We start from the raw sequence: 14798 nt of genomic DNA on the forward strand, positions 1-14798 counted from the left end.
TAATTAAAACACGTTGGATAAAAGAAACAATAATGCAGTTTATAATCATTTAAAGTCTCTTGCTCTTAAAAGGCTGTGGTTAGTGACCCAAATGATCACATCCCGTAAGTCTTCCATCCCAGACACCCAGGTACTGACCCTGAGTTCGTTGAACTCAGCACTATGCGAAGTTTGCTGTTTTGTAGCGTGTGAGTAGGGAATAGCCCGTTTCTACCAGGCAGAGTTTTGTATTTGTAATATAGAGACTAGTCCCATTCTTGTTTCTTAAAACCGCGCAAGTTCCCAGATCCCTGAATTGCTTCAGCTTCACTAGCAGGATCTGAGCACAACATGCTGTGAAAAACAGCTTTTTATTGAGAATAAGCCCTTTTAGTCTTAAGAGGAAGTATCTTGGTTTCCGACATAACTTGAAGCTTTTACCTGAGCCGTGTTTCAGACTTTAACTTAATGCTGTCAAGGTAACAGGCCCCGCCCCCTCCGCGCCCCGCCCCTCCCAGGAACTCTGCGCACAGCGGGTGCTCGCCCCGCCCCTGGTCGGAAGCCGCGGTTCGAATACCACAAGTCCTTTCCCACGGAGCCGGAAGTTGGAGAGCGCGGAGCCGAGGTTCCCGAGCGGCGCCTAAGCTTCCTTCTAGAGTAAGTTTGCAGAGCTGGTCACCCATCCAACCCCCACCTCCGCCCTCGCTCACTCGTCCTCGTGGTGTGGGAATTGCCAGCGACCTGCAAACCCTGGCACCCGGTGCTCGGCCCGAATAAACGCTGCCGCTGCCGTTGCGGCCCAGTTATCTTTTCGTTTGGGTTTTAAATGTTGCTGAGGCGGTTTCGGCCCTGGGTGCGCGTAGACACCGCCTCTGGCGACATTTTCCTGCTTAAAACCCTTTTTGACCTCTGGCCTCGCCAAGTAAAGCCCCTCTCGCGAGTTGGAGTCCCGCCCGCCGCGTCGCCTTGTCGACCGCTGGAGGCAGAGCCCAGATAGGCCGCGCGCCCTCTCCCCGGTCCTGGGATTCCGGAGAGGCCGCCCTGCTCCTGAGCCCCTTCCCTCCCAGCCCCTCCGTCCTCGCGTCTCCTGAGGCCGGTCCTTTTGCCCCGCAGCAGCCCCCTTTCCTGTCAGCCCGTCCCCTCACCCCGCACAGGGTCGGTGACCTGGGCCAGCCATGTGACAGTGCTGTTCCATGCCCAGTTCAACTCGGGGGAAAAGGTGCTCTTCCGGTCCGGGGGCGTCTCGTTCTGTCGGCCACTCAGTAAATTCAGGAGGCTGGAGGATCAGGAGAAGCAGAGTCAGAAGGACTGAGAGAAATAACTGAAACCGAGGAGAAAAGCATCAGGGAGAACCAATGGGAAAAGTGAGACTGGCTGAGGGATTTGCAAAGGGATAGTCAAGTCAAAGAGGTTAAGCCTTGAAAATAGCCAAGTGAGTAAAATAGAGAAGTATTAACAATTTAGAAAGCCAGATCTCCAGGGACTGGAAAACAGCACAGGGAGAACTGCCCTGTCTCAGTGATGGGAGCGGGGAGGCGAAGGGCGATGAGGGACGTCAGAGGTGGAGAGTCCCTAACTGGGTTTTGGCCGGATTTGAGTCCTGGCCTCTTCCGTTAGAGTCCCGAGTTGTGTTTTCATCCGGTTGTAGTCCTGCCACAAGGGTTCAAGTCTCAATCTGAGGTGACCGGTTTTATGGTGCTGGCAGAGAAAGGTAGGAGCAGAGGAAGAAAGGGCTGGAAGGAAGCATAGCCATTGGCCTCCCAGAGAGTGGGGAGGAAGGGAGAGTCACAGCGAGAGAAGGGGAGTAATCTGGAGCGCAGAGAGGGGGCCGAAATGGGGGAAGAAAGAGGCAGACATAGGTATGGATTTTTGAAAGACTCAGGAAGGTTGGAGAGAGAGAGCATTTCGAGGGGGAACGAGTTGCAGCAGATTGAGACAGGACACGTGTGAGAGGAAATAGGACACGAACAGCAGGAGAGCAGAGAGGGAGAAAAGGAGACACCAAGACCCAGATGAAATAGGGAGTTAGGTGAACAGAGGGGTAAGCTCGATGCAGGTGTGGCCAGCTGTTTGGATACAGATGATCTTTTTAGTTATGCAGAGGAGGATGAGAATTCCAAAACTCCTGTTTATAAGGCTTGTGTCTTAATTTATTACTTGTGGCAGAAGATGACTTTCATTTGCAAACCCTGTTGAGCCTGGGGCAGTGGCTTGATTCACTGAGCTGTGAGTGACCCCCTTCCCTTGTCCTATCATAAGATAGAGGTCATGGAAGAAGAGACCTGGGGGAAGAAATGACTGACTGTAGAGTGTCACTCTGTGGTAGCTTTTTTTTTTTAAATGAATTTTTTTGGCTGGGCTTGCCTTGCCCTCAGGAGTTGTGGCTCCCATGTTCTAAAGCACAGGCTCAGTAGTTGTGCACGGGCTTAGTTGCTTGTACTTGTGGCATCTTCGTGAACCAGGGATTAACCCATGTCCCCTGCATTGTCAGGCAGATTCTTATCCACTGTATCATTATTGGGTAGGATTTTTAAAGGAACACTTTTTTTTTTTTTTTAACTGATTCACATTTTCTCCTTTCTTTAGGAATGGTGCTTTTTGTAGCTTGGAAAAGGTCTTAATTCATTGTTTCTGTACTGATTCTTAACTTCAGAAATAAGCTTTTTTAGTTTCCAGTATTTTACTCTTATCATCCTTTTCTAAATATGGTTATTCTCCACAATTTTTTAAACTTTGACACCAGATTTTTAGATTAAAATTAATTCTCAGTTCTTTTTCTCAAAATTTTTTCAGATTCATTCCTTGCCTGAGTGCTTTCTTCCCTTCATCTCATACATTTGAAATTTTCTTTGGTAAGTAGTAAATGATCTTAGATTATTTTGTGCCATACTTAGCAAAAATGTCACCTCGCTTATCAGTTCTAGTGAGGTAGATGAGCCTAGAGTCTATTATACAGAGTGAAATAAGTCAGAAAGAGAAAGACAAATACTGTATATTAATGCATGTATATGGAATGTAGGAAGATGGTACCAGTGATCCTACATGCAGGGCAACAAAGGGAGACAGAGATGTAAAGAACAGACTTTTGGACTCAGTGGGAGAAGGTGAGGGTGGGATGATTTGAGAGAATAGCACGGAAACATGTAAATTACCATATGTAAAACAGAATTATCAGTGCCAGTTCAATGCACGAAGCAGGGCACCCAAAGCCAGCGCTCTGGAACAACCCAGAGAGATCTGGTGAGGAGGGAGGTGGAAGAGGGTTCAGAATGGAGGGGCTGCTACTGCTGGTAAGTTGTGTCAGTCGTGTCCGACTCTGTGCGACCCCATAGACGGCAGCCCAACAGGCTCCTCTGTCCCTGGGATTCTCCAGGCAAGAATACTGGCATGGGTTGTCATTTCCTTCTCCAATGCATGCAAGTGAAAAGTGAAAGTGAAATAGCTTAGTCGTGTCCGACTCTTAGACTTCTTAGTGACCCCATCGACTGCAGCCTTCCAGGCTCCACCATACATGGGATTTTCTAGGCAAGAGTACTGGAGTGGGGTGCCATTATAGTCACTAGCAGTCTGTTAATGAAGGAAAGGAAGGTTTTAACACTCAGAATGGCACCAGGCCCTTCATCCATAAAATGCATTTTGGGATAATCTTGGCAGCAGATGATTCATCCCAGGCCGTAAAATGATTAACTTGAATCTTGTTGAAGGGCAGATTACCATACAAATAGTTTTGTTTACATAGGTCAGGGGAATAATATCTGAGTATAACATACTGGTTTGTGAAGTAGGTTCTGAGCCATTAGGCGGAACTGACTTGAAGACAGAGTCTGGGGTAAGTGCATAGTCCATTCACATAACTTAAGACTAACATTTCCGTAAGAAAAATGGATTGGTTAACTCAAGGTTTGAGAATAGTTAACTTCAGGTGAAACCAGGTGTCATTCTGGCAACAAATATGTTAAGAGAAACCTTTTAAATTTGTATATAGAAGGAAAAAAGTATCGCTAGTTTGTTTCCTCCTGCCACTTAAGAGAGATAAAAATGTCTGACACAGCCTATTTCTTCCATTTGGAGACCCCTGGCCTTCCGGCCTGTTACCCTCTCAGTGCCCCCTTTTCTTTTAGAAGAATTATGTTGCCTAGGGAAAAGGGGCATCATTCTCATTTCATAAGTGCTTCCGAGCTGAAAAGGGGCGTTGTCCCTAAATTGGTGAGGCAACATATTCTCCTAACCCTCATACCGAAGATGTCTGATCCAGGGCCCCCAAATAGTAGTTGGAAGCAGCTGCAGCAGTAGCAGGAGTTTGAGCAACTATTGCAGGAAGGGGGACCCCTTCCAGGGTCCGAAACTGAGCTCTTGTCTAACAGTCGGAAATACACTGTCCGAGGAGACATATATGCTGACAAATGAGATTTTATTGGGAAGGGCACTTGGGTAGAGAGCAATAGGGTAAGGGAACCCAGGAGAACTGCTCTGCCACACTGTCCGCAGTCTCGGATTTTATGGTGATGAGATTAGTTTCCGGGTGGTCTTTGGCCAATCATTCTAATTCGGAATCTTTCCTGGTGGTGCACGCATCTCTCAGCCAAGATGGATGCTAGTGAGAGAGATTCTGGGAAGCGGACAGACACTCCCTGTCTCCTTTCGACCTTTCCCAAACTCTTCAGTTTGGTGGTGGCTCATTAGTTTGGTATTCCTTATCAGGATCTCCTGTCATAAAACAACTCATGCAAATGGTTACTATGGTGCCTGGCCAGGGAGGGGGGTTTCACTCAGTGTGCTTCCCCTAACACTGCCATTTGTAACTTAAAAGCTTTCATGCAACTAGAAACAAATCCAATTACACAGTTACAGATGCAGGGAGCAAACAGCAAAAACAAAACAATCAGAATTATTGTAAGTAAGTTACTTTTCCACCATGAGGCACTAGTTAACATCTCCCAAAAATGAGTCAATTGAGGCTTCAGGAATATCCATAGCCCCAGTCATCTTGTTCATGTGTTTAGTAAAATGAATAACATTAGTGCTCATAACAGGTATATACGTACAGCATTGGGTATGAATAATGGCACAAGTTCCTCCTTCGCAGCTGTCAGAATAACTAAACCTAATCTGTTTTGTAAAACCACCTTTCTAATTTGTGCTTGTTCAGCATTAAAAGCTGAAATAGCTTTTTGAGAATCTTGTAATGCCTGTTGAGTAAAATTAGTCAAAGCATCCACTCGTAGCATATCATCTGTAGTTCCCAAAGAGGGCACAAAGACTGTAGCCAAATAATCATATCAGTGAAGTACAGACTTTGCCCACCAAGTTTTAAGGTGGGGTAAATTAGCAGGCTTTTCTGGAAGCTCTGAAAATACAAAGCCATGAGTAAAGGCTAGATCCAGGGTGCATCTTCCTATCCAACCAAGGGGAGGCCATGCCTATAGGTAAGAGCCACATATCCAATAGGTCCTGTTTGGAGCAAGCCAAGCTGACTGAGATATCCAGTCCCAGTTAGTGCCTGGACAGACAAAGGGAGAACCTGAATTGGGGTTGGAAAACATGGGAATGATTACGTTGCATAAGTCCTGAGGCAAAAATCCCAGTTGTTTCCTATCATTGTAATGAAGTTGTTGGCTAACTTTTGGGGTTAGCTCTGTTTGTTCTCAGCATATAGGGCCAGTAGATACTAGACGTCCTTTTTCAGGAGTTAGCCATATAACCTCATCCCATATTTGATAAACGTCAGGTAAAAAACCATTAGATCCAGACCTATTTTCCTTATGTGTAGCGAAATAGTCATTGAACCGAGACAATGTATAATCAAAATTAAAAGTCACGTTATGTCCATAGTTAAAGTACAAAGTGGTGCACCAGTCCATTTTAGGGTTGGTAGATGTCATCAGATGAAGAAGAGGCATCACATATGATTGTTGTGGAAGGTATTCGGAGAGATGGAGAAAGTCTTTTTCTTGAAGTGGAGATGTCCACCACAAAAGCCTTTCATCATGAAGAGGGGAGCACTCCGCAGTTCGACCAATTGTGGAATGCAGCGTAGGAGTGAGCCCAGGACATGAAGGCATTGTCTTGAGGATCAAACGGCACACTCAGGAGTTTTGGAGTCAGCAGAAGTAGGCTCACATAGATTATCAAGTCCATCTGCAAAGTACAAAGTCATAGCATAGAAAGTAAAGACATAAAATAAAGTCAGTTCTGGTCAGGGTGCCACCTCTTAACTCAAGTGAAATGTACCCACGAATAAATTCCTGGCACTTTGACAGCTGTGGAAGAAGAAAGAATTACCTGGTAAGGGCCTTCCCAGAGGGGCTCAAGGGATGGGCCCCCAGATCCCAATGTTTTCATGAGGCCCTCGGTTCCTGTCTCAAATAGAGGCTTGCTTGACTCAGAGGCTGGCTCAGGAGTCCTCTCCCTGAGTTCTGTTATTGCCTGTTGAAAAGCTGACAGCTGAGTTACATAACTAGTTAATTCCAAGGCTTCAGGGTCTATAATGATGTTTGTGCATAAGAAAGTCCTTCCATAAATACATTCAAAGGGGGAAATTCCCTCCTTTTGGGGGGCAGTTCAAGCCCTCATTGAAGCTGTGGATAGGACTTTAATCCATTGTCCCGCGTCTCTTGAGTTAATTTGCGCAGATGTCTTTTGATAATGTCATTATCAACCTTTCCTGACTCTTGGGGTCTCCAGGAACAGTGTAAGTGATATTCTATTTCTAGAGGTTTAGATACCCGCTGAGTTAGAGCAGCGTTAAATGCGGAGCCATTGTGACTCTGAAGACTCCGTGACAGCCCAAACCTGGGGATAATTTCATGGATTAAAATCTTTATAACCTCCTTATCCTGCTTACTATGACAGGGAAGAGCCTCAATCCATCCAGTAAAAGCATCTACCCAAACTTGTAAGCAAGAATATCAATTAGCTTTTGGCCTAGGAGTAAAATCAATTTCCCAGCCCTCTCCAGGATACTTTCCACTTCGTTGTAATCCAGATATTGCTAGCTTCTCAGTCTTTGGGTTATGTTTCTGTTGAGCCTCACACCTTTTGGTAATGTTCTTTAAACTTATCATTACATTTTTACCTTCAAACAAACGAGAAGCCATCTGGTAAGTACTCTGCACCCAAATGAAAACTCTGGTGTAAACCCTTAAGAATTTTCCATTGAGCATTTTCAGGAATTATTAATCGTCCATCCTCAGACTGTAACCATCCTTTATATGTAATCTTTGCTCGTCTTTTCTCATATCTTTCTAATTCTTCCTCAGTATATTATGGTTTTTCCTGTTCCACAGGATCTGTCCAGATCAAAGGCATCTACAGTGAAGGGGTTTCATAAAGTGCCAGCTTTTCTGGCTTGAGAGTCAGCCAGCTGATTATCTTCAGCTGCTTTACTCCCATCCCTGCTGTGCCCTTTGCAGTGCAAAACAGCTACTTCTTTAGGATAATATATAGCAGTTAAACGGAGAAGGCAATGGCACCCCACTCCAGTACTCTTGCCTGGAAAATCCCTTGGACAGAAGAGCCTGGTAGGCTGCAGTCCATGGGTCGCTAAGAGTCAGACATGACTGAGCGACTTCACTTTCGCTTTTCACTTTTATGCATTGGAGAAGGAAATGGCAACCCACTCCAGTGTTCTTGCTTGGAGAATCCCAGGGACAGGGGAGCCTGGTGGGCTGTCGTCTATGGGTTCGCACAGAGTTGGACACAACTGAAGCAACTTAGCAGCAGCATAGCTCCACTCCTCTCAATCTCTTTGAAATGCTTAATACGTTCTCCTGTTGCTGTTTTAAACTGTCTTTCTTTCCATATTGCAGCATGAGCATGTATAGTCAAATAAGCATACTTAGAATCCATGTAGATATTTACTCGCTGCCCTTTGCTTAACTCTAGAGCTCGGGTCAGAGCCACAAGCTCCATTAACTGAGCACTGGTTCCCTGGAGGAGAGATTTTGTTTCTGAAACCTGTTCAGCAGTCACCATGGGGTAACCTGCTTTATGCTTTCCATCCCAAACAAAAGAACTGCCATCTATAAATACTTCCATGTCAGGATTGTCTAATGGGGTTTCCATTAGATCCTCCCAAGCTGCATAGCTTAAATTTAGGAATTGGGAACAATCGTGATCAGGTGTTTCATTTTCCTTCTCAGGAAGGAAAGTGGCAGGATTTAAATGTCCACATACTTTAAGCTAAGTTACTGGTCCTTCTAACAACAAAGACTGATATTTAAGAAGCCTACTTTCTGTCATCCAAATATTAACCTTAAAATTTAAGATCCACTCACATCATGAGAAGTCAGGACAGTAAGATTTCGTTGATTAATTATTTTTAAAGCTTCAGGTGTTAATAAAGCCGCTGCCCCAATTACTCTTAGGCAGTGGGGCCACCTGTGTGAAATTACATCTGATTTTCTGCTTAGGTAAGCAATAGGGTGCTGGTGAGGCCCTCGGGCTTGTGTCAAAATTCCCAAGGCCATGCCTTTTCTTTCAGTGACAAATAAATTAAATTCTGACCCTGTGGTCAAGCTCAGTGCGGTAGCTTGCAGGAGGGCAGTCTGAAGAACCTTAAAAGCCGTTTGAGTATCTGGAGATCAAAGCAGTTTGTCTGTTTGGGCCTGCTGAATTTCAGCTATAAGTTTATATAAAGGCCGGGCAAGTTCTTCATAACCCGGAATCCAAATATGACAGTAGCCTGTGATTCCCAGAAATTGTCTCAATTGTCTTAAAGTCATAGGTAGGGGGTGATTTAGTACAGGTTTAATTTTCTCAGGGCCTATGGCCCTAGTCCCTTCTGATATGATTAGGCCCAGATATCTAACAGATTGTTGACGAAGCTGAGCCTTTTCTCTTGATGCCTTATGACTGCAGCCTGCCAGAAAGTTTAATAAATCTTCTGAGGCTCCTGAACAAGCTTCCTCTGTCTCAGCACAGAGCCAAATATCATCTACATATTGTAACACCACCGCTTCAGAGCTATTAAAGTTTTGTAGATCCCGTGACAAACTTTGTCCAAATAAGTGAGGACTGTCATGAAACCCCGGGGGCAAAACTGTCCAGGTTAACTGAGAAGCTGGCTGCATAGGGTCTTCAAAGGCAAATAGAAATTGACATTCCTCCGCCAAAGGCACAGAATAGAAAGCATCCTTCAAATCAATTATGGAGAAATACTTATCTCGTTGAGGAATTTCAGACAATAGAGTATAAGGATTAGGCACCATGAGGTGTAAAGGAACTACAGCCTCATTTATTATTTGTAAATCTTGAACTAGTCTCCATTTACCATTTGATTTCTTTATACCCAAAATAGGAGTGTTGCATGGACTGTTACAGTGAACTAATAGTCCCTGTTCCTTTAAATTTTCGATGATGTGTTTTATCCCTTAACCTCAGGTTTCAGTGGATACTGCTTCTTATGTGGAAATAAGTAGGTCTTTGAGCTTGACAACTACAGGAATAGCATTTTGTGCTCGACCCACAGATTTTCCATCAGCCCATACTCTAGGATTTACAGTTTGTTCAACTAAAGAGAGAGAAAGGGAGGGCTCCATATTTATGAAAACAGAGGCATGGACCTTGTTCAGTATATTCCTCCCCAAAAGGGGTGAGGGAGACTCTGGCACGATCAGAAATTCGTGTGAAAATAGCCCAGAATCTCAGTTACAACATAAAGAATAACTGAAATAATACCCTTTGGCTCGTCCAGACAGTCCCCTTATGGAAGTGGATTGGGAAGGAAGTGGGCCAGGGGCTTCAGTAAGCACGGAGTAAGTTGCCCAGTATCTAAAAGGAGATCGACGGCTTGGCCCCCCACAGTTATTAATACCCGGGGTTCCTCAGGTGTAATTAGGACAGGAGCTTGTGTGGGGACCCCCGGGCACCTTCAGTCCTGATTGTCTTGAGAGTCTGACCACAGGTGTCATTATGACAACCCAGTATTTTAAGAGAAACCTCCTTTTAGATTTGTATAGGGAAGGAAAAAAATATTGCTAGTTTGTTTCGTCCTGCTGCTTAAGAGAGCAAAAAATGTCTGACACTTGCAGCCTGTTTCCTCCCTTTGGAGACCCCTGGCCTCCTGCCTGTTACCCTCTCAAAATCTTGTAATAAAATAGACATATTTTCAACTGTGGTTTTACGAAAGACATGAATTGTGTGTGTGTTTATGTGTGCACACACAAATGGATATTTCTGGTCTCAGCTCTTTACCATAGAATAGCGGAGGTATGACGTTAGATCTTGTGAAATTAAAGGCATTTCTTTGAAAAATAGGAAAATAAAAGAACATTTAACATGATAAAACCAAAAAAAAATGCTTCATTGTTCCCTTTCAAAAAAAGAAAAACACTTAGTTTAATTGGTAAGTATAATGGTCTGTTTTCTCCATTTTCTATGATCAGTGAAAAAAAGTGAGCTGTGCGGTGATATGAAGCTGTTTCCCTCAGGTCCCTTTGTGACTTTTCTGTGCAAATGAGGAAGGATGGGCTGGATTGACCTGGAACCTTCCAACAGAGCCTCTCTCTTCATAATGAAAAAGATTGCTCAGATGCTATTTCCAAGCTGAGCCCTTACAATGTTTTTTGTACCAGTGGATGTATATTTGCAATTCTGTATTTTTAAAATATTTTACTGCAATCGTATAATAAAGGATTACCTGCTTGATATTAGTTTGACCCAATCTTGAAAGAAAAGTTTCGTTTGCTCAGATACATGACAGATGTTCCTGGTCTTAAATGGGATGGGCAATAAGGACAAATTTGGCCCACTTGCCCTTCAGCCTCCCATTTCATTATTCAGTTATACCTGGTTCTCTTCACTCAGCTCAGACCTTCTCATAAATGGCTTCTCTCTGGGCCTGAGGGAGCCCACTTGTAACATGCAGATGAGAGACTAGACCAGAATCTCTAAGCGTGAGCAACACTGACCCCTGAAATGATTAGCCAATTGGCTGTGTGTCTGTGTGTTGCATTTCTGGTTTGGAGGGAGTTTCTGGTGGTAATGAGAATTTTAAATAGATCCCAGTCCTCCCTGAATGAAAAAGGAAAAGGAAAACTGTAGGATGGAGGCAGGATCACAGGCTCAGAATTAGATGACTTCTATGAATAAGGCTAAATCTAAAGGGAGATTTTTTTTTTACATCCTGATATTCAGACCTCCACTGGCTTTCATTTGTTCTTGGGTCAAAAGCTTGACTCCTCGCTGTTTCTCCACAGCCCTCTGTCAAGCTCAGGGCCCTGTCAGTGTCTCCAGCCTCATCCTGGGAGTTGACCCTTGCTTATGGTTCAGCCTGTCCCGGTCTCATTTACCTTTGCTCTGTCTGACATTGTAGTTCCTTTTCTCACCTTCAGGTCACCGTGCCTCAGGCCCTTTGTCACCCTTCAAGTCTAGGCTCAGAGAGATCTCCCCATCCCCTCCTAACAGTCTCTGTCATTTTACCCAACTTTATTACCTCTGTATCAGTTGCCATCAGCAGAAATCAATGCCCTTCTTCATGGGTTATTTTGAGTCTTTCATGGTTCCCCTATTTTTGGGGCTTATAGTGTTCCTCTTCTTCCAAGCATGGCTACAGTACCTGTTACTGGAAATGTCTTTAGATGAAAGGACTATGGGTTCGGCTGAATAATCCTCAGGGAAGACCAAGAGAACAGGGCAGGTGATGAAGATGTTTCCCATGTTCTGGACATTTCAGCTGTAATTGATCTTTACCCCATGTGACTACTTAATTACTCAAAAGATGAGCCAAGAAATATAGGAAGTCCTGAAAAGCCCTGCAACACTGGTGTCCTCAAGCAGTGGGCTAAGATGTCCCCATGTTTTGTCTGCTGGATTTCATCCTCTGCAGCCCCCAGATCTAAGCTCTGTCCAACCAGGACCAGTCACCATCGTGGACAGCAGCTTTGCCATCTAGGAGTTCATGTGCTCAGTGTCAGTGTTGTGATTTCAGTGCTCTGAGGATGAGCAGAAATCCAAATCTAATGGGGCAAGAAGGAGACGCTGCCCCCTGCACCCCCCAAGAGCTAGAATATCTTCCAAGTAGGTGTGGGTGGAGAAAACAGGAGATCGACCTGGAGACCCTTGCTTAGAGACTTCCTCATCTCAAATGCCTTTGTATGTGGACTCCATATTGTCCCCAGGTGGTGGCAGACTTTCCCAGGAGGGCCAGTCTCTTGATTTTCGTACTGCATGTGCAGTGTCCTTTGGGCGGTAGCTCTTGGGCACTCCTCTTGTGATCCCCTTTGCCAGGAAACCCCTGTGCGCTTTAGTCTTGCTTTGTCCAGTCGTCAGGGAGGAGAGGTAGACAAATGGGGATAGTGGAGGGAGCCTGGTGGGGTCTGCAGGAAGGTTGTGGCAGTACTTGGGGGCATCCAGGTGAGCCCAGTGAGTGGAGTGTGCGCCCATCCCAAGTGTAGTTGCAGGGACAAGGGGTGTGTGGATCTGTTGGAGGAGAATGTCTCCGTTCAGGCTGGAGCACTTGGAAGGGGGTTTGTTGGAGAGCCCGCATGGAGTGGTTTGAGGTTCTACTGCCTGAGCTCGTGTTCCCTGGGACAGCAGTGCTGAGGCTGACATGTGCCTGCACAAGTTTGATTTGACAACTCGTTACCACACGTGAGCAGCAATGAAGGACGTGGCATTCAGCCAAGAGAAGTCTTTTCCACTGTTAGAACTGTGGCCTGGGATGAGCCCTCAGGCACCTGTGGGTGCAGGAGGATGGGAGCCTTGGGCTTGAGGGGCTGGTTCTAGCAGGTGCCCCCAGCATCCACTCCACTCCCAGGCTTTTGTTGGCTCTTTTAGCAGGCAGACAGCGTAGAGTAACAGGGAAAATCTCAGGTCATTTTTTGCATCAACTTTGGTATCATTGTGTACTTGGGGTTGCCGGTGCAGAAAGGTTCATGTGCATTTGGGAAAATACATAGAGAATCTGCAGTGTTTCCTTGGAAGATGCTGAGGTCCAGTGGGCCATGTGCATCATTGGAATTATCCCTCTTTTTCATAGTCTTTGGAGATTTCAATGTTTGACCTGGATCACTCACTGTAAATGAAAATATGGTGTCTTGTGTCTGCAGATCCTTGGGTGTCCTCTTTTGTATTTTGCCTCATGCATGAGCTATCAGGGCTTGGAATGCTTTGTGTTTGTATAAGAGCATTAGAGGCTCATTTTGGGCTCTGTGGACACTGTGTTGGACACCATGAAAGTTTGTAAGTTTGTTTGAGTCCTGCTGGGAAAATAGGAGTAGTGGACCTAACAGAAGCAGAAGATATTAAGAAGAGGTGGCAAGAAAACACGGAAGAACTGTACAAAAAGATCTTCACGACCCAGATAATCATGACGATGTGATCACTTATCTAGAGCGAGACATCTTAGAATGTGAAGTCAAGTGGGCCTTAGAAAGCATCACTATGAACAAAGCTAGTGGAGGTGATGGAATTCCAGTTGAGCTTTTTGAAATCCTGAAAGATGATGCTGTGAAAGTGCTGCACTCAATAGGCCAGCAAATTTGGAAAAGTCAGCAGTGGCCACAGGACTGGAAAAGGTCAGTTTTCATTCCAATCCCAAAGAAAGGCAGTGTCAAAGAATGCTCTAACTACCGCACAATTGCACTCATCTCACATGCTAGTAAAGTAATGCTCAAGATTCTCCAAACCAGGCTTCAGCTATACGTGAACCGTGAACTCCCTGATGTTCAAGCTGGTTTTAGAAAAGGCAGAGGAACCAGAGATCAAATTGCCAACATCTGCTGGATCATGGAAAAAGCAAGAGAGTTCCAGAAAAACATCTATTTGTGCTTTATTGACTATGCCAAAGCCTTTGACTATGTGGATCACAATAAACTGTGGAAAATTCTGAAAGAGATGGGAATACGAGACCACCTAACCTGCCTCTTGAGAAATCTGTATGCTGGTCAGGAAGCAACAGTTAGAACTGGACATGGAACAACAGACTGGTTCCAAATAGGAAAAGGAGTACGTCAAGGCTGTATATTGTCACCCTGCTTATTTAACTTCTATGCAAAGTACATCATGAGAAACGCTGGACTGGAAGAAACACAAGCTGGAATCAAGATTGCCGGCAGAAATATCGATAAGCTCAGATATACAGATGACACCACCCTTATGGCAGAAAGTGAAGAGGAACTAAAAAGCCTCTTGATGAAAGTGAACGAGGAAAGCGAGAAAGTTGGCTTAAAACTCAACATTCAGGAAACCAAGATCATGGCATCTGGTCCCATCACTTCATGGGAAACAGATGGGCAAACAGTATCAGACATTATTTTTTTGGGCTCCAAAATCACTGCAGATGGTGACTGCAGCCATCAAATTAAAAGACGCTTACTCCTTGGAAGAAAAGTTATGACCATCCTAGAAAGTATATTCAAAAGCAGAGACATCACTTTGCCGACTGAGGTCCGTCTAGTCAAGGCTATGGTTTTTCCAGTAGTCATGTATGGATGAGAGAGTTGGACTGTGAAGAAGGCTGAGTGCCGAAGAATTGATGCTTTTGAATTGTGGTGTTGGAGAAGACTCTTGAGAGTCTCTTGGACTGCAAGGAGATCCAACCAGTCCATTCTGAAGGAGATCAGCCCTGGGATTTCTTTGGAAGGAATAATGCTAAAGCTGAAACTCCAGTACTTCGGCCACGTCACTCGAAGAGTTGATTCATTGGAAAAAACTCTGATGCTGGGAAGGATTGGGGGCAGGCGGAGAAGGGGTTGACCAAGGATGAGATGGCTGGATGGCATCACGGACTCGATGAAGTTGAGTCTGAGTGAACTCCGGGAGATGGTGATGGACAGGGAGGCCCGGCGTGCTGTGATTCATGGGGTCGCAAAGAGTCG

The 14798-nt window shown here is 45.0% G+C and overlaps 1 protein-coding gene across 1 annotated transcript in view; it reads left to right on the top strand.

The window, feature by feature from the left end:
- The first annotated feature begins 583 nt into the window (after positions 1–583).
- Positions 584–14798, top strand: part of LOC128064029 (zinc finger protein 665-like) — a 40687-nt gene continuing 26472 nt past the window's right edge. Inside the window, exons 1-2 of the mRNA XM_052656848.1 lie at positions 584–636; positions 2773–2831. The gene's annotated coding sequence lies outside the window, so the exon portion shown is untranslated. The remainder of the gene's footprint in view (positions 637–2772; positions 2832–14798) is intronic.

This window comes from Budorcas taxicolor, chromosome 18 (assembly GCF_023091745.1).
Source record: "Budorcas taxicolor isolate Tak-1 chromosome 18, Takin1.1, whole genome shotgun sequence".
In the NCBI taxonomy this organism is placed as follows: domain Eukaryota; kingdom Metazoa; phylum Chordata; class Mammalia; order Artiodactyla; family Bovidae; genus Budorcas; species Budorcas taxicolor.